Source organism: Rhineura floridana, chromosome 5 (genome assembly GCF_030035675.1).
Source record: "Rhineura floridana isolate rRhiFlo1 chromosome 5, rRhiFlo1.hap2, whole genome shotgun sequence".
In the NCBI taxonomy this organism is placed as follows: Eukaryota; Metazoa; Chordata; class Lepidosauria; order Squamata; family Rhineuridae; genus Rhineura; species Rhineura floridana.
This window is the reverse complement of record NC_084484.1, coordinates 44,230,753-44,251,710: the sequence shown is the minus strand read 5'-3', so window position 1 is coordinate 44,251,710 and position 20,958 is coordinate 44,230,753. Positions and strand designations below refer to the sequence as shown.

The 20,958-nt window shown below is 41.5% G+C and overlaps 1 protein-coding gene across 2 annotated transcripts in view; it reads left to right on the top strand.

The window, feature by feature from the left end:
• Nucleotides 1–20,000: 20,000 nt before the first annotated feature.
• Nucleotides 20,001–20,958, top strand: part of TMTC4 (transmembrane O-mannosyltransferase targeting cadherins 4) — a 67,089-nt gene continuing 66,131 nt past the window's right edge. The window contains exons 1-2 of one of the 2 annotated variants that reach the window (XM_061626597.1): nucleotides 20,001–20,116; nucleotides 20,415–20,599. The gene's annotated coding sequence lies outside the window, so the exon portion shown is untranslated. The remainder of the gene's footprint in view (nucleotides 20,117–20,414; nucleotides 20,600–20,958) is intronic. The other variant, XM_061626595.1, reaches the window with a different exon arrangement.

Genomic DNA, 20,958 nt, shown 5'->3' with positions numbered 1-20,958 from the left:
AATGCAGCTGAATGATGTATGTAAAGTATTTTTCTTTTCCTTCTCTTTTTTATTAATATTTTAGTACTACTGCTAAAGTTCTGATGAAAGAATAAAGCATTCATTAGCCAAATTCAAATGATTAGAACACTTCACATAAATTCCACATAACGTTGGAGTTTTTGCCATAGAAAATGAAAAAAACATATAACCTATGATAGCCCAATAGACAATCAGAAGTAATATAAAACCCTATTGCTTCTCATTTGCAAATCTTGCAAGATCTAAGGTAACTCTAGATCATGTGAGTTCAGGTGATGCATGTTATGTACATTTGTATAGATATTAGCAGAGATTGTCAACAGTCTATCTCTCTCTGGGACTGGGAATCTCTCTCTTTCTCACAGAACATGAGTTTGAGAGCTGGGGGACTGAGAGGAGGAGCTGCAAGGACCCTACTTCTCACCTCATCTCTGCCAAGAACAAAAAAATCATCCTTAAGCCATTTATTATACGCCTAATGATTTTTTATTTTTATTTTTATTTTTATTATTATTATTATTATTACTATTACTGAGACAGTTTTTGTCCCACATACAATTCAGTCTTGTCATTAAACAGGACAAAAATACAAATAAAAAGAAAGATGGAGTTCAAATAAATATACAATAAAAAGCTAGCTGGCATTTTAAAAGGCAGGAGTGCTCTGTCTGGATAAATACAGCACACAGGTATGCATAGGAACAAGGGGGAGAGTTCAAAAAGGGGGGGAAGGAAGAGAAGGCTGAAGTTTCAGAAGTACCTTGTGATTGATGGGGGGTGGCAGCAAGGCAAGGAGAGGCAGTGGGAGGGGCAGAAGGGGCCGCAGGGGGGGCAGGGGGGCAGAACGGTGCTGCGGGGGTGCGCGCGCACACACACACAAATCATCATCACTCACCTCCACAGCTCTTCGCCATTCTGCTGCTGCCTTTTCTCCTCCGTTGTCCTTGCCCTGGCTTTTTCCTCCGGCGTCCATTTTGTCCTCTCAGACGCTAGCAGGCCCTGCCTATTCACCTCTTCCCTCATGCATCCTAACACAGATCACGAGGGGAGAGTCTGTGCAGAGGTCCAATCAGTGTGAGGCACATGTCTTGTGTTAACCAATCACAGCCAGGAGCTGTCTTCCCCTTGTTCCTGCCCCCAAGTAATGTGCAACCTAACGTGGAAACATTAAAGTTGCAGCTGAAAAGTAGGGAAATTACTAGTCGTTCTGTTACTTGCCAAATGTAATGGAATTACCCACTCATTATTTAAAATTGTAACTAATTACAAGTAACTCGTTAAAAATAACGAGTTACTTCCAAGCTCTGGTTCTTATGTTCTTATGAGGTAATGACTCAGAAAGTCACAACCATCCGCCACTGTATGATACATGACAAAAGTATTGGCTACTTTGGTTTTTAATAAAGTGCATGGTGGTGTTTCTCTAGAGTGTTTTATTGTGGAATGTTTACATTCATCTCAGCCAAGTCTGTTATAGTGACAAAGGACTTTCATATCCATGTTCCCTGTAGGAGTCTGGGATTGCACATTCCCATCTTTCACTTCACTTTGTGTCACTTTGTTCAGTGAAGAAGCAGCTATCCTACTGGTTTCTTTAATCCCCCAACACCGGGTGACACACACAACACATGTATATTGTCTCCTTTTGGCAGTTACTTCTTGAGCATCTGTTGTGCAAGGAGGCTAGAGATGGCATACAGCTGGGCCTCTACATGATAACGGCATCACATCACTCTTGTATTCACCTTCTAAAAGTTCAGGTCTCTGCACCAGCTTGAGGTCTAGACATGAAGCCAAACAGGAGAAGACAAAGGGCACAGCAATTCTAGGGCTTATCTACATGGGATCATTTCTTCATAGGAAATACCCTTCTTTTACCTTCGCTATTGTTTTGCACTATCCGCAGTTCCTGCTCAATGGTAGCTGCCAATCGTTTTTTTCCATTCACATAAGTAGGCATTCCTCTGGGAAGGATTAGTCTCACTGTTTCCTAGTGGCCCCGCCCTCTAATTGTACCACTTCCTCTGGTTGCTAGGTGACTGAGCATGCTCAGTCTGTTCTACCAGATGCAGTGGGTTCCTTTAAAAAAAACCTGAAGTGTGAATATCTGTGTTTTCCCTTCCTGTGGTTGGTAGGATACAGCTGAAATACAAATATTTGTCTTAGCAGTGTTAAGCTTTTGCGCACAAGTTTAGGGGAAAAGAAAATAAAGGCATCATTTGGAGCAACATAATAAAGGCCAGCAAAATAGGGGAGAGCAGCCGGAAGTTGCTTACTAATCCATAGGAAACAAAATGAAAGAAGGGAGGAAGACACAATGGGTGTGAAGAGGGGAACGATTGACACATCCACCTAAAAACATTGGAGCAAAGTGTCTGCAACTAGAGAAATGTAGTGGAGACTTTTTTCTCCACCTTTTGTATTATCAGTGGATTGGGTCAGTACTGATTTATGGGGGAAAGCTGCATGATAGCTTCTGTTTGCCGGTAATGTGAACCATGCAAATTTAAAGGAGATGTGAGTAGCACCAAACACACAATAAACCATCGTGTAGATGAGCCCCTAGTCAGTGTAGCAAAAGTAAAACGAAAAATTTTGTTGGCCTGACCTCCTCAGAACCTCAGTCCATTTTCCTGGAAATCCTCTAAGACAGCATAATAGTCACACAGAAACATATGAGCACAGTGAAGTATGTTACATGTGAATTGCAACAGCGCTATTAGGGGCTTTACCTATATGAGGGATCATTTAGAAGAGGAAATGTAGAATGGAAACAATGGGAGACAGAAAATATTTACGGGACTGCAGTTCATAATGCAGCAAAGAAAGGAGGACAAAAACAATTTGAGAGGGCTGCAGATGTAAGAGGGAGAGAGGGATCCCAGTGCATTTCAGTATTTCACAATTGTTCTCTGGCAATCAGAAATAAGCTCACTAGGCCACACTCCCTCATGGGCAACCTTATAGGGGCTGCATGCCTGTGATGGGTAGGACCAGGGGCAAAAGCTGATACAGCAATGGATGTGACTCTTACCTTTGCGCAGTAAGTTACATTCCACGCACACAAAAGCCAAAGGTTTCTGCATACATACACAAACATACATCCCTCTCATTCAAGTAAGCAAGGATGCATGCAGGCAAAAACACTCAAGAAGGGTTTAGAGCTGGGCCAGAGAGAGGGTGTAGCCTGAGGAGAGTCCTGAGGGCCAAATAAAGTTGGCTGGAGGAACACATTCACCCCATGGGACACAGATTCCCCAACCTTGCTATAAATGAAGGAGCAGCTTCTGAGGAGTACCACACGGTCCTCTTCCATTTGTCAACTGAGAGCCAAACTAGACATGATCTTTGTAACTTTGTTTGCCTTTGCATGGTTGATTTTTCTTTAACAAATAGAAAGTGCATTGGGGGCAAGCTGGACCAAGAAGATCATGGTGTGCAGGGCTTTGCCCCTTTGTCTATCTATGGTCTGGAATGGAATCCCTTCCCCACACCATCTGTTCATAATAGGAGGGAAGCTCCCACTGCATATTGCTAGGTTGATCCAAAATGCATTTACTTGGCTATGTCTCAGTCATTTCAACAGAACCTGCAAGTAAGTGTACTTATAATCACTTCCATAATCTCATGGAGAAAGATCTGAAAGTTTTGATAAAGAGTTGAAATGCATTTGCCTTCATAAATTCTCCTTAAAATCCCATTGAACTTTCAGGAATGAACATTTAATATTCAGTGTCAATATCTGGCACATGAAAATAGTTGGTAATAGATTTCATTAGATACAGACTTTGACTTTTGATTGAGATACAAGACAATTTACATGTAATGGTATTTCATATTTTGCAATAGTCCATACTTTATATGTAATGATTTTAAGTGATTTTATTTAATGATTGACATACAATGGTATTTAGGATTTAACAACATTTGATGACATATAATGGTATTTAGTAAATGACAAATATTTTGACACTGTTTTATTGTTCAGCTTATGCCTCTTGGTGTTTGAGTCTGACAATCAAGCAACTAAGATGCTGTATAACCTGATCTAAAACCCTAAAAAAATTGATGATGTTAAATTTGAAATTCAATACTGAATGTTGCATATCAAGGTATGCATTTGATGTCAAAATCTTAATTTCAGCAATCTTACTATATCCACCAATAATCAATCTCCACTAAAAATAAATAAAAAATAGAAGATTTGCAATAGGCAAAATGGAAGGGGTAGGATGGCCACATATCACAATAACCTCAGCACCTTTGCATCATTTCCTCAAGCTTGAAATGAAAATCTGAACAACCTATTGGAGTAAAAACATATTATATGTAATAAGTGCATGTAGGCTGACTAAAACATAGTGAATATATACATCAGCTATGGCAAGGGAGAAGGAAGAGAAGGCTGTGAAATTATTTAAGAGAAACTTGGCTGCAGCACAGCTTGCAATTTATGCTACATGACTTTACTGCCCACTAATACGCAACCTATTTGTCAACAGATGCAAGAGGAAACAATCTGTCTCGCTGCATTAAAATTCTGAATTGTCTATATTATGAGAACATTGCATCATTATTAATAACACCCATTTTGAATATGTAAACAGCACTATGTTACTATAATTATTGGAAATAATGAACTTCAAACACTTAGCATAGTGTTGAAATTCACTGATGGAAGACAGAGCCTGGGTCCCCTCTCCCTCCTGTTTGCCTCTAAGCAGTCAAGAATCATGCATAATGTATCAATGCAGGCTGCAGCTACTAACAGCAGCCTGGCTCATGAGATATTTTAAATTTGTTTTTATTACACAAGGAAGTTGCCTTTCATCTGCTCCCCAAAGAAAAACATCAGAAGAAGAGACATTGTTTAAAACAAAATGCTAAATGCGGAAAACATTTTCTCCTCAGGTTTAACTCCTTGTACAGAAGAACAACATATAGGTTACTGAACACAAACAATGGAAGGATTTCCAGTGATTTAATGCTCTTTGCAATAAGGATTTGAGAGAAGAAAATATGGGTGTATACAGTCCTTTTCTGGTAACAAATGAGGTATCTATATTCATACCTTGATAAAAGTGCTATGAGTGTTAGCACAAAATGGCTGCCAATGGCAGCAAAAAAAGAGGAGCTAGTACTCCATATCGGTGAGTAGCATCACACACAAAAAAGCATTGGGTGTATAATAATGAAGAGGTACATCTCCACAGAGGAGGCACACACATTCCTGGTTTGGCACATTACATGAAAAACTGGAAGAGCGGGAAGTAGCCTGGGCCAGCCCTACCATTAGGCAGAGTGAGGAAATTCCTCTTGAGTCCCCTGGCTATTCCCCTCTGTTGGGAATCAGAGCTATGTATACCACCCAGCCTCTCAAGCACCCCCTCAGCCAGTCTGCTGCCCTCAAATGCAGTGGAGGATGCTATATCATTGATAGTGTTAAAATAAGATTTGACTGCCAATCCAGTCAAGTTCTGTGTGTCGAATTGGGAGTGCTTGTCTCATCTTGACCTTTGTCTCAGGCAGCAAAATGTCCTGGGGCAGCCCTGGAAGTAGTAATACCTGGGAGAGGGGGGAAATATCACACTGTGTGTAGGGTTGGGCATGTTCTTCATGTATCAGGACTGCATCATCTCTGCCAAATCTATATTCCATATTCTCTGTATGGTGTTCCAGAGGATTTATGCAGGATATTCTGTAGGGTTATGGAATCAAAGTATCAGAGCTTGGGTGGTGGGGAGAAACAGAATGTCTCCCCCTCGGGTGCTGAAATACCCAATCCAAAAGGGAGTTCCCTCCTCTGTTGTTGCAGACACCTGCCCCCTTCCTTAAAGTGAGTGGAAAAACTTGCTTGTGCTAGCGCAGTCAGAATGTGTTTTCTGTTAGGGCTTTCATGCCTTCAGCAGCAGCCTGACACAGAAGTGTAGTAGGTAAAGCTTTCCCCTAATATAAATGGGGAAAATTTGGGAAACCAAGGTGCATTCCTGCCCTGCTAAGTCCCAGAGAAGGAGGCTGAGTTTATCAGCTACAGCTACTGCAGCTGATGGAAAGGGTTTGGCCAGGAAAACAGGCCTTCATTGCAGGCATCCCTCCCTGTCCCACCACAGTCCCAACTGTAGGAGCCAATCAGGTAGTCTGCCTAGGGATGTGGGATCAGCAGGCAGAAGCTTCCTGTAGAAGCTGTATGGGCCAAACAGCAGGTCTAATTCATGGCAAGCCAGGTGGCAAATGTCTTTGGGTGGAAGTGCAGAGCAGTGGCCTATGGAGCTCCTAGGGGTAAGAGGTAAAGTCCAAGCAGATCATGGTCAGTGGACTAAATGTGTCTGTAATGTGTCCAAGAGTGGTGTTCAGCAGGATGCAGATCAGTGGAAGGCTGAGGTAGTGTGACTCCTGTGAGCATATTATCAGTCTTTCTTGGAGGGTGGGAGACACAGGTAGGGAGGTGGATTCCCTGAGAGTGAGGAAGTGTCAATTCTAGTTTACCCTTCTAGGATGCCTCCATCTCATTGTAGATTCTCTTTTGGAGAATGTATGGGTCAGGACAATATAAATACATTACGTTGATACTAAAGATGATGTTTTGTTCAGTTAACTGTATTTTATTGTTTTTTGTACTTGTTGCTTTAAGATATTGCACTTGTTGTACACCGCTTAGAGTTTTATTTAAATATAAGCGGTATATAAATGGACTAAACAAACAAACAAACAAATTCCAGCATTCCGGGGAAAAGGAAAGGGGCATATTGGATAGCCTCTTAAGCTTCACCCTGGATGTTATAATTGCAAAGATAGCACAGCCTGACCTGGGTACATCTAGTGCCTCTTCTGCACACAGTAATCTAGGTGGAATCTTCAGGAGGAGATTTGAGTTTGATACAAAGTTTCTTATGAGTTGAATTAGGGAACATGTCTCCAATCTTTCTGGGCCCAGAACACATTTGGAAAGCTAAGAAACTGTTGTAGATGCCACAAAATTTCCATCTCACTCATACGCCCTCTCCCCAACAAGCAAAACACCTATACATAATCCAAAACAAATTAAAAAAAACCTCCCTTCCAAAAGCAGGCCATACCTCAGAAAACAGGCAAACCACCAACAAAAAAGAAAAAGAATGTCCAAAGCTAAATTTTAATAATAATAGTAGACTGTGGGTCATGGAGGATACCAGGGTGTCTATGGATACCACCATACCAAGTAAATGTGGGTCGCCATATCAAAAAGGTTGGGAACTAGTGCTCTAGTGGGTGGCTACACAATGTATTAAAATGCACAAAGTTATCTCTATACATGATGGTCTTGTTCAAAACTACAAAACTTACAAAAATTCTGGGAGAAGATTCTGGTTCATATCAAAAGAATTGCTAGCTATTTGACCCTGGGACACTACTCTTCAATGACTTTGATTCAGAGGCAATCCCTGCACAAAGCAAATTAAGCCATAGGACATAGATGAATTTAAGACAATTTGAGTCCTGTTTGATTTCAATAAACTGGCTTAAATTTCTTAACTGGATTGTAGATAAGGCTGCTGTCAGTAAAAAAATTGCTGTCCCTTTGAAAAAGTGACAAAACAATATATACAAGCTTTGGTCATTTGTACATAATCCAGCCTCATATTTATTTATTTATTTTTATTTATTTATTGTACTTTTAGACCGCCCTTTAGCAACAAGCTCTCAGGGCGGTGTACAACAGAATATACTTTACTCATATACTTTAGAAAGTAGGTATTCACATGATTTTATGCCTATGCAGTTGTTCAGTGAACACATGGGGGCAGAGGGGGACAGATGAATGCCTGCTGGGAGGCTAAAGTTGTACACATGAAACTCTCTTTCTGTGCAATTGCAATCCCTGCTTTTCCAGGATTATTCATTTGTTGCAGATTGTCCTTTATCACATCAACATGATCCCAGCTATGGATAAAAACAAAATGAGCAAAAATGGTAAAGAAATGTTATAACAATCCAATTAATGAAACAGCAAAAGAGCAATATCATGAGGCCAATCAACCGCTGGTGGCTACTAGTTAAAATAAAAAGCCTAAGAATAAAATAGTTTTTACCTGCCAGCCGAAGCCTATTAGAGTCTTCACTGGCCAGGCTTCCAGGGAAGGGAATTCTAGAACTGGGGGGGGGGGACAATAGAGAAGACCCTCTCACACATGTCACCATATGGTGAGCAAAGCTTGCTGAAGAGACAATGACACACACACATACACACTGACTACAAGATCCAGGACAAACAATGTGGAACAAGGTGGTTAACACAATAGCCGAGTCCCTGGCTGTGAGGGGCTTTAAATACCAATACTAAAAAGTGGACCCAGTAGCATATAGTCATCCAGAGATCTTACAAAATCAGTGTTGCTTGATCACAGGAATTATCTACTTTTGTCCTGGGTCACATGCATGAGCAGTACACCACACCGACCAAAAACAAACAGTTCTCTGTCATGGCTACAACTGAGAATTTACATATTATAAAAGCTGTTGCGGCTGCCATGCTACATTGCTAATCAGAACCAATGGCTCCTATGAGTGAAGAAAACTTCCAGAATGGGATGAAAGGCACTAAGGCATTGAGGTCTCATGAGTCCTCCTCAGGTATTAATGTTTATCCCATTCTGGAAGCTTTCTTCATTCATAGGAGTTGCGGCCGTTTCTGGATAGGGATAGCCTGACCACTGTAGTCCACACACTGGTAACCTCCAGGCTGGATTACTGTAATCCACTCTATGTGGGGCTGCCCTTGAGGTTGGTCCAGAAGCTGCAGCTGGTGCAAACTGCAGCAGCGAGACTGCTCACTGGAGCAGGGTATCACCAACATGTCACCCTGCTGCTGAAAGAATTACAGTGGCTGCCCATTTGCTACCGGGCCAAGTTCAAGGTTCTAGTTTTGGTGTACAAAGCCCTATACAGCTCGGGACCAGGATACCTGAAAGACTGTCTTACCCCTTATATACCCAGTCGATCACTGCGCTCTGCAGGTGAGGGCCTCCTGCAGATACCATCTTATCAGGAGGTTCGTTCTGCACAATATAGGAAATGGACCTTTAGTGTGGCAGCACCTACCCTGTGGAATTCCCTCCCCTTAAATATTAGGCAGGCACCATCTCTGCTATCTTTTCGACGCCTTTTGAAGACTTTCCTCTTTCAACGAGCCTTTTAAGTTGTGACCTATCCCAGTCTGTGTCTGAATTGCTTTAGAATTGCTGTTAGAATTGCTTTTAATATGTTTTCTTTTATATGTTTTTATTTTTTTTGTTTTTAAAGATGTTTTTAAAGCTTTTAAAAAAATGTTTTCAACGTTGTTTTGTTTTACTGTAATGTAGTGTCTTTTCATGATGTTTTGAAGCGCTTTTGGCATTTCTGTTTGCTGCCCTGGGCTCCTGCTGGGAGGAGGGGCGGGATATAAAACAAATAATAAATAAATAGAAGCTAGGCAGCTCCCTAACTTATCCAGCTACTGAGAAGTCTAGATAGAGTGCTACAGAGTTTAGTTTTCTTTGCGGGAGAGTGAGATGAATGGTGGTGGCTTTGCAATCTACAAGCAGAGCCCACTGGAAGCAAGCAGACTGCTACAAGTAAGCAGCAAAACCACTGATCCTTCATCCAGTTCCCTAGAGCAACAGTGTGGACCTCACAATCTGTGTTTAGTCCAGCTAAATCAAGCCCCATAGCTCTATCTCTCTTCTGTGTCCAAATTCAAATTCACTCCAAACTAATTCTCTTCCCCCTCCATTATTTTGTAAACATCCTAAGTCACCAAGAAACATTAATGTCCTTTTGTCAGGTCCCTGACACATCATCAGTTGCTCATTGACAGACCCAATTCACAGAAAGCAAGAAAGCCAAAATTCATAACAGTACGTTTTCAGATACATGAAAGTACTATTTGTTGCACATAACACACACGGGTGGGTTTTATTTCCCATTTCACCAATATGGGAGTAGAGCTGAAGAAAAGGAATATTGTTGCTGTCCAGCTCCTGCATACTCTTCCCTATGGCAGTGAATCTTTTGCGGGGGATGTTTATAGAGTCCTGTGAAGGTGCTAAGAGAAATTACTCTGGGGGGCAAGTGAGCACAAGATCCTCTCTGTAGGGCAGAGCCATGAGTCGACATCAGGCTAGTCATGAGAAATTACTCATTGAGATAGTATGGCCATGTCTGAGGAAAACAAATATGACAGCCTCCCACAGGCAATCAAGATCCAGAGGAAATAATCTGCTGTGTGAAATAGAGAAAAAAATTCAAAAAGGAATACACACACACTCCTGTAGGATGAGATATTACAGAAAATGAGCAGAAGGAAAAACAACAGGACGAGTATGTGGATGGTGGGGGAGAAGGGGTAAGACATGAACTAGAAACAGAAAAATAGGCAACTAAATTTGTAGAAAGGGAGTTTGGGCTGTGAGTAAAGAGTAGGAGCAACATAAGAAGAAAAATGTACGAGTGCTTTTTTGGTTTTTAAAAAAGAGAGAGGTACCAGTAGTCATATCTTCATAACAGTGCCAGCATGAAGTGGCTGCCATGGACAGCAAAACCAGTGAATACTGACTGGTGAATATTGCCACAAATAAAGCCCTGCATATTATATATATTGTTATAATTGGCTTTATATGTTATTTTCCTGTTGGTATTGTTGTTGTTTGTGAACAGCCTTGGTATTTCTTCTCAAAATAAAATATAGTATATAAATTATTTTAATCAATAATAATAATAATAATAATATACGCAGGGAGGTAGACATAAAGGCAGTGTATCAAAGTGGCTAGTAGCCATTGATAGCCCTGTCCTCCATGAATTTGTCTAATCTTCTTTTAAAGCCATCCAAGCTGGTGGCCATTACTGCATCTTGTGGGAGCAAATTCCATAGTTTAACTATGCGCTGAGTAAAGAAGTACTTCCTTTTGTCTGTCCTGAATCTTCCAACTTTCAGCTTCTTTGAATGTCCACGAGTTCTAGTATTATGAGAGAGGGAGAAGAACTTTTCTCTATCCACTTTCTCAATGCCATGCATAATTTTATACACTTCTACCATGTCTCCTCTGACCCGCCTTTTCTCTAAACTAAAAAGCCCCAAATGCTGCAACCTTTCCTCGTAAGGGAGTCGCTCCATCCCCTTGATCATTCTGGTTGCCCTCTTCTGAACCTTTTCCAACTCTATAATATCCTTTTTGAGATGAGGCGACCGGAACTGTACACAGTATTCCAAATGCGGCCGCACCATAGATTTATACAATGGCATTATGATATCGGCTGTTTTATTTTCAATACCTTTCCTAATTATCGCTAGCATGGAATTTGCCTTTTTCACAGCTGCCGCACACTGGGTCGACATTTTCATCATGCTGTCCACTACAACCCTGAGGTCTCTCTCCTGGTCCGTCACCGCCAGTTCAGACCCCATGAGCGTATATGTGAAATTAAGATTTTTTGCTCCAATATGCATAATTTTACACTTGTTTATATTGAATTGCATTTGCCATTTTTCTGCCCATTCACTCAGTTTGGAGAGGTCTTTTTCGAGCTCTTCGCAATCCCTTTTTGTTTTAACAACCCTGAACAATTTAGTGTCATCAGCAAACTAGGCCACTTCACTGCTCACTCCTAATTCTAGGTCATTAATGAACAAGTTGAAAAGTACAGGTCCCAATACCGATCCTTGAGGGACTCCACTTTCTACAGCCCTCCATTGGGAGAACTGTCTGTTTATTCCTACTCTCTGCTTTCTGCTTCTTAACCAATTTCTTATCCACAAGAGGACCTCTCCTCTTATTCCATGACTGCTAAGCTTCCTCAGAAGCCTTTGGTGAGGTACCTTGTCAAACGCTTTTTGAAAGTCTAAGTACACTATGTCCACTGGATCACCTCTATCTATATGCTTGTTGACACTCTCAAAGAATTCTAATAGGTTACTGAGACAGGACTTTCGCTTGCAGAAGCCATGCTGGCTCTGCTTCAGCAAGGCTTGTTCTTCTATGTGCTTAGTTAATCTAGCTTTAATCATACTTTCTACCAGTTTTCCAGGGACAGAAGTTAAGCTAACTGGCCTGTAATTTCCGGGATCCCCTCTGGATCCCTTTTTGAAGATTGGCATTACATTTGCCACTTTCCAGTCCTCAGGCACGGAGGAGGACCCAAGGGACAAGTTACATATTTTAGTTAGCAGATCAGCAATTTCACCTTTGAGTTCTTTGAGAACTCTCGGGTGGATGCCATCCGGGCCCGGTGATTTGTCAGTTTTTATATTGTCCATTAAGCTTAGAACTTCCTCTCTCGTTACCACTATTTGTCTCAGTTCCTCAGAATCCCTTCCTGCAAATGTTAGTTCAGGTTCAGGGATCTGCCCTATATCTTCCACTGTGAAGACAGATGCAAAGAATTCATTTAGCTTCTCTGCAATCTCCTTATCGTTCTTTAGTACACCTTTGACTCCCTTATCATCCAAGGGTCCAATCGTCTCCCTAGATGGTCTCCTGCTTTGAATGTATTTATAGAATTTTTTGTTGTTGGTTTTTATGTTCTTAGCAATGTGCTCCTCAAATTCTTTTTTAGCATCCCTTATTGTCTTCTTGCATTTCTTTTGCCAGAGTTTGTGTTCTTTTTTATTTTCTTCATTTGGACAAGACTTCCATTTTTTGAAGGAAGACTTTTTGCCTCTAAGAGCTTCCTTGACTTTGCTCGTTAACCATGCTGGCATCTTCTTGGCCCTGGCGGTACCTTTTCTGATCTGCGATATGCACTCCAGTTGAGCTTCTAATATAGTGTTTTTAAACAACTTCCAAGCATTTTCGAGTGATGTGACCCTCTGGACTTTGTTTTTCAGCTTTCTTTTTACCAATCCCCTCATTTTTGTGAAGTTTCCTCTTTTGAAGTCAAATGTGACCGTGTTGGATTTTCTTGGCAATTGGCCATTTACATGTATGTTTAATTTAATAGCACTATGGTCACTGCTCCCAATCGGTTCAACAACACTTACATCTCGCACCAGGTCCCGGTCCCCACTGAGGATTAAGTCCAGGGTTGCCATCCCTCTGGTCGGTTCCATGACCAACTGGTCTAGGGAATAGTCATTTAGCATATCTAGAAACTTTGCTTCTTTGTCATGACTGGAACACATATGCAGCCAGTCTATGTCCGGGTAGTTGTAGTATTCATTGAGCCTTGGTTCCCCACCCCTCTTTTTTCAGCTTTTTTTAAAAAAATGGAAATGAGTGCTTTAGATCTCCTTGACACTGGAAGACTGGAGGAGACATAATAATTTTCAGAATGCACAGTAACATTTTATATTACTCTAATGTTGACAGTTTCTATTTTTATTGTTTTTGCTCACTCCTCATAAACTGGCAAAAACAAAGAGATGTTAAGTTCATTTCAGTTCAGCAACTTGTAGCTCCATTTATTTAAAAAAATTAAAAGCAAATTCAATTTGTAATTATTGTCTGATTAAAGTGTACTTTTAATATACCAAACTTGATTTTATAGTAAGCCAAGTTATACATAACACATTTTATGTTCCAAAAGTAACAAAGTGACTTTCAATCTGTTAGGGGCACTAAAATAAAGTATTCCATATTTTTCAGTTTTTCTCCAAATTTCTATTTTCCCCCCAGAAAAAAAACATGGTTTTTCCCAGTGCTTCAAAACTGCTTGAAATTTTACATTTCACACTCCTCTCCATGCACTCCTTTAGCTCTTAAAATTGCATCCTGCCTGTGCACTTGGCACCTGAATGGGGCAGTCCTGCATATCACATGTAGCTCAGGCTTCAAAAGCCATGGCGTGTCTATAGGACAGAGGCAGGGTGAGTATGCTAAGGTAGCATCCCCCTTTCTCTTCTTGGAAGATCTCCCTGCTCTTCTTGATATATATTCATCAACCCAACAGCCAGGAAGACAGTGTGGCATTCTCCTGATCAGGGGGTTGGCTTGCCATCTCTTGCCCTGTATTCACTAACCATTTCATTGAAAATAATTTGGTCTGCTCTTCTGAGCTTATGTTTCAATCTATCTGAAGTATTAAAACAGAGTAGTCTTAAAATGACATCTCTGGGAGACTAATGTAATAAAATAACATTTTCTGGCAGTTTTATTACCTTTAAAGATTATTTTATTCAGGATATTCTTCATATAAAACAAGGTTTCAAAAATAATGTTGAAAGATGTAAAATGTGCTAAAATACATTTTTATATTTTGATGGTTCCCCCCCCCAGCTTCCACTGAAGATTGCAGGAGACTTACAGCTGAATCCAATGGAAGCTGAATCGAGTTCTAGTTTTTACCTCTGATAAAATACTATATATATTGTTTGATGCAAAACTTACAACATCTTTGAAAAGTGATTGCAGTATTCCACATTTCACTAAATCTTCTGCTCGGACATCTTTTTCATTTTGTCAGCGATGGATGATAAATTTCATTTCACTGACAAACCCCCCCCCATGTAGGAATATGATAGGAAGTATGTATTTTTGGGGAAAAAATTAAAAATAATTTTCTCTGCTCCAAAAGTTACTTGCCAATGTAGAAGTAAAATTTATGGCTGCAATGCTATATCCACTTACTTCTGAGCAGACACAGAGAGGATTGTGCTAGTAATGTCTCTTTTGCATTGTCTGAACACATGGAGCAATCACATGCTCCCAGCCACACACTTTGCCAATGCATGCAGAAGAATCTCCTATGTGGGAAAGGGTTTTCCATACGTGGCAACAGCTACATTTGTCCAGCTAGGTTAATTATACTTCAATAATATGTGCTTTACAACAGTGACACTTTGTTGTACATGAAGAAATTTTCTTTCTGGAAAAAGCATTTAGGTTAACCATACAAAAGGGAGTTCAGATGATTTGTTTTTTATGACAAGTGATTAAACAAACACTTCCTACCCATGATTTCCATTTCCTCATCAACCTGTTAGGGTTGTTGTTCTGTTCTGTTGACTACAGCAGGAGTTCTCAAACCGTGGTCTACAGACCACCAATGGTCTGCAAGCTTCATTCAGATGGTCTGTAGTATATCTGTATTAACGATTCATATTGATTTTTAATTGCATTTTGATTGCTTCTTTTATTTCTTGTATTGTATTCTATTGTATTACAATTTGAATTCTATGGAATGCAAACTGTAATACAATAAAATACAATATAATAATTAAAAAGCAATAAAATACAATTAAAAATCATACAGCATCTAGCACAGTGCATTATGATTGCTACAATAGGCAGAAAAACATTATCAGCTGGTCAACCAAGACCATCAGCAATTTTCAAGTGGTCCATAGGGAAAAAAGTTTGGGAACTACTGGACTATAGTGTTCATTGCAGAAGAGTTAAGGAAAGCAATAGTTCCACTTTCTGATAGATAAGAGAGATAACAACAAGATAGTACAGTGCACTGCAGGACTGTCCATGTAACTTTAATTCATTTTTAGCAAAGCTATGGAGACCACTGGATAATATGCTATAGAGACCCTAATAGGTCTGGATTATTGGTTTTAGCAACAGCAGTACCAAAACCATAGTGCAAAATGAAAGGAACAACAGAAAAGATACTTAACTGGAATCAGCACTCTTGATCCCTATCTTGCAAAGTTAGGAAGATCATTGAACTGTAGAGGCCCCCAATTTTTTTTTATTGTGGACAGGTTGAGTCTTAAAATATGGATGCTTTCTCAAATATTTGAATGAATGGATCTTGTGTTTTTAGAATTCATCCAGACCATACTAAAAATACACATTTTCCTTATTGGAATTGCCCACTGGTAGCCCAAACCTGATTACTTTGCACTTTCTTTGTACCTGCGTCAAACTTCTTCATCCATACTTGTAGGCGTGTTTTTTGTTTACAAACTCCCCCTCCCTCCATGTCATCTTGTGTTGCTGATTGCCTCAGATGAGAAGAAAGAGGGGTGAGGGAACCAATGGGAACCCAACAGAAGCAGGAGTTGGGCAGGAGGTTACACTGTGACTTGAAGCAACCAGCATCACTCTTCAGTAACTGTTTGTAATCGCTGACTCTCTCCTTTTCGGTATAATTGGTATTGGAACTCCAGATCAAGGGAGTGGAAGTTGTGGGAAGGCAGTGATTGGAGGAGAACACCATATGGATGAGGGTGAATTAATGGAGGAACAAGGGGCTTACATTACAAATTTAACATATGCATAGATTAGCCCTTACTTTGAAAATGGAAATGGACTGCCTTCAAGGCGATTCTGACTTAAAGCGACCCTATGAATAGGGCTTTCATGGTAAGTATGTTATGTTATGTTACAGTTTATTTCTATGCCGCCTTTTGGCCAAAAAGACCTTCAAGGCAGCTAACAAAAAATAAACACAAATAAAAAATACACATGAGAAAAGAACAATACAGTTTACAAAAATATTATTATTGTTAAAAAAGCAATAGCAACATCTTTCAATAACAATACAATAACAAATGTCATATTGTCTCAGACGCAATGCTTCTTACTGGAGTTAGTTTGTATGTTCAGCTCCAAGTCATCCAGAGATGTACATGTATGTGTGAAACAGCCCCATGTGCCTTTGCTGGATCTCTTTGCAGGCGTGTAGCTCCTCTCCTTGAGTGGCAGTGCTTGCCCAAAGCAGCAAAAACAGAGAAAGCAAGAGAAGCAGCAGGCATCTCCGCCCGAGCTCAGCAGCACCGAGACACCACAAGCACCCAGAGACATGTTTGGAGTATGCCTTTTTAAAACGGGTCTCAAACCAGACGGTCATCTCATCTTCCTGCAGCTGATACAGTGTGGGCGCCAGGCACACCTTGTCAGGAAGATCATTCCATAATTTGGGTTATGGTTGTGTGGGGATTCGAACCCTGGTCTCCCAGGTTGTAGTCCAACACTCTAATCACTACGCCACACTGGCTCTCTAGCCCTTACTTTACAGTCATTTATTTGTGTTTCCTTTGTTCCTGAGAATATCTAACAAAAATAAACCATGCAATGTTGTTTCTGACCAATTAGGCCATACACTGAAAATAATGCGTGTGCATACTAAATAAATAACTTCACATGATTTTGCTAAATAAGTTAAACTAAGCATTCTTGAGAGCCAGTGTGGCGTAGTGGTTAAAGTGTTGAACTATGACCTGGGAGACCAGGGTTCGAATCCCCGCACAGCCATTAAGCTCACTGGGTGACTTTGGGCGAGTCATTGCCTCTCAGCCTCAGAGGGAGGCAATGGTAAACCCTCTCTTAATACCGCTTACCATGAAAACCCTATTCATAGGGTCGCCATAAATTGGAAACGACTTGAAGGTAGTCCATTTCCATGTCAAGCATTCTTATTAAACGTGCAGCCTGATTCTATTTTTACTCAGAAACAAGTCCCACTTAGGCTGTGTATACATGTAACTTTATTCTGGAACCAATGGAGACTGAGTAGTTTTTCTATGTAGTCCACACAATCTAGATCTATTGCACATTTTTTGCCCCTGAAAAGTGCTTCTTGGGAAACTGATTTCATTCTGAAAATAAAAACTCATTGATTCTGCATTACCTCACAGCATGCCCATTCAAAAACAGATGTGGGTGATCCAATGCGTGGATCTGCACCTTCCCAATTATGTTGCGGGTGGATGTATGACAAGATCGCAATCACCACTCCTTCTTCATTCACCTGGGGCATGTGCAGGGAGGAAAGGGCATGGAGGATTTTCAAATGCCATCAGGTAACCACATCGACCCTTGTGGACAGCAGGATGTAGAATCAATCTAGATTGAAAGCAGCATGGTAAGGATGAGCATGGACAATTCTGGATTGAGAAAAACTACATTTATCTGCTACAAGCAGATTAGTGTGATTGCAACCTTAGTTCAATGAGGTTTATTCAGGGTAAGTGACCATGGGATGCAGCTTGATGTAAACAAATTGAAATCAGTTTATTCTATAGCAAAATTCTAACAGTTTTTAATGAAGTCTCATTACAGCTATATAGGTAAAACTTGAGGATGTACAAAACACGAAGTCAGGGTAAAGCTCATTCTCAGGATAAATCCACCAATACATTTGATAATAGTTATTTTATGATTTAGAACCTATAAGAACATGAATGCTAAATAAGTATGGCTTTAGCTCTTTTTTTGTTATTGTTGTTTAGTTTGCAGTAACTTTCATGAGATACAATAACCTTCCTGAATAAAGCAGCTTTTTAAAATTTGGATTCTCAGTGTCCTTAGAAATCTCAGACTATTGTTCCCATGAATCTCCACCTTCAGTGGTACTTAATATCAGTTAGGATGGGTGCAAGTGCAGGGGAGGGCTACTGACTCCATGCCCTGCTTGTGAGCTTCCTGGAGGCATTTGATTGGCCACTGGGGGAAACAGAAGCCTGAACTAGATGGACTTTGGTTCTTCTAATCCAGCAGGGCTCTTATTATTTATTAAATTTATATCCCACCCCTCCTCCCAGAGGATCCCAGGTTCATCCCACAGTGGAGAACGTGGATTAGGTTTAAGTCAGTATTTCTTTCAAATTCTTCTCATGTTCTGTTCGGAGTCAGGAAGAAGAAAAAATACAATTCAAGTCCTTTCTATTGTAATAAACAAACAAACCACATTCAGCAGTTTTCCAAAATGACAGCTTATTATGAGGCATCTGCAAGCAGAGCAAAGAGCTCTGAGTAGTGTTACAGTCTCAGTTCCTTGTTTATAGGTGAGTTATCCAAGGAAATCAATGGTATTGCTGGGGAACTGTGTTTGAGAGCATTCTGTGCCAAACCAAAGCTTTGGGCTGTACACACTGTAGTATGGACATCCAATTTGGGGGGGTGGCCAGTGATTTTTGTGGTGCACAGCTGTTCAAACATCAGTCTCCTGTTCAGGTTGTGTCTGCACCACTTATATTGAACTAGGAACTGCAAATAAGAAACCACTGCTATATAGAGAGAGAAATCAATAAAGTATAAAAGAAAGTAACCACAGCTCTTCCATGTTAGAAAACATAGCGTGATTTGGGCTCTCCCTGGTTGGGCTCATTTTCAAGATCATTTGGATTTGAATGACTCATTAGCTACTTTTGTGCCTCATAGCTGGGTTAAAGAATAGTGAAGCAATAACCTTTCTCTCCTCGCCAGCATTTTAAGTCATGCAGAAAGCACAGCTTCTAAACTGTGGTGATGCAGAACCTGTGGGAAGGATTGTCACATTTTTTTCCTGACAGGCCCCTGTGTCTGCAGATCTTCCCAGCATGGGGATATGATGTTAGGAGGAAAGTCACTTAATAGATATTTCCTCTGGCCTGAGGGTTTACATCCCCCCACCCTCCCACACATATATCTGCTGTGCTGGCTGAGGATAACACTTCATTTATCTCTGATGAAGTTGCCTCTAGTCCAAGAAAGTTGATATCATAATAAATGGGATAGTGTTCGAGGTGCCACGGAACTCTTTGTCACAAAGGATCCCTCAGGAAGCTCAGGCCGGCCCGTCGCCGGGGGAGGGGGCTAGAGGCTAAGCCCCCCTTGCATTCCTCCCTCCCCCTAATTTTTGACGCCCGCGAACTTTTAGGCTGGCTATGGGCCTGAGCTCAGGGTTCCTTGCCAGAAGATAAAAAAGGTGGAAATCCAGTTACAAGGGGTGGTAGCGATCCTAGAACATTAAGTCACAGAAGAGACAATTACGGGCATCGTTTATACACCGCGTGTACGTGGGATCACAAAGACTGTGCCTGTTGCAGCCCAAAAAGAATGCGAGCTCCTGTTGGAGGCCAACCATTTTCACACATTCTACCTGACCCCGGCCAACCTCGGTTCAACTCGCCTTTGCCTTGTCCTCTTCCCCTCGCCTCCGCCCCCACTCCGGTATTGGCTCTGCTCCGCCTTCCAGACGTCAACTGAGCCTCGCCAATGAGCAGGGGCTACTACTACCGAGGGGCCGTGAGGAGGAAGACGAGGAAACGGGGAGAGCCAATGGGCTCGGAGGAAGCTTTCCGGAGCGAAAAGGCACGGCGGCTCCTCCCTCGTCCCGGCCCATCCCCTGGTCCCGCGGTTCCAGCAGGAGAGCGGAGATAGGAGTTCCGCGCTCGGGTGGGAGATGTCGCTCGGGCTCCTTCTAGCTGCAGGTAAAGCCAGTTCGGGGCGGGATGGGATGGGGGTCTGGAGGGGCCCAAGAGGCAAGGGCTGGCGGCAGATCGGAGGGGGTCGCTCCGCAGAGAAGCGCCCCAGATCGCTCTATGCGGCAGAAAAAGCTCTCGGTTACGCACCCACCTCAAGAACACACTCCCAAGACAAAAGGAAGCACTCGAGACACAAACAAAAGGGGATCTGCTGAGAACCGGGGAGGGACGGATCCGACCCAAATCACTTTTTGATGCACTTATTCATATCAGTCTTAACTCCTTGCTCCTTTCTCTCTGCCAGAGTTGTTGGTATCGTCTCCCACCCCCGACCCGCTGGGATCCTTCCAGTCCCACCTCGGTTCCGAGCAACGCGCTACCTGCTTTCTACACTGTGGGGCCGGGTGTAAGAGAGGGAATGGAGGGCACTGTCCTAAACATCTCACGAAGGAAATAAACCCCATTAAACTTAGCGGGACCGGCTTCTGAGTAAGCATGTATCGGATCAGCCGCCGGCTGCACGTTTCTTTTTAACAATGCTGCCAGTGGACAATGATGATCTTCCCTGCGCTGTGTTGGGCCCCCTATAAAAATAGATCCAGGAGACAACTGGATCTCCAGCACCTAGTCTTTTGTGTGCAGCCACAGTGCGACTTGCATGGGGAAAGGACAAGAATCACGGGTTTTATTTTAAAAAAAGAGACAGGAAAGAATAACCTGAGCTTATTAAGGTCTGTGGTTAAGCCTAGTTATGGATCGTTTTCATAACCTGCCCGTTAAATGAGAACTGCCGACTGGCAAAATCTACACAGTAGGTCTTCCATCTTTCTTTCCACCTTGTGGGGAAA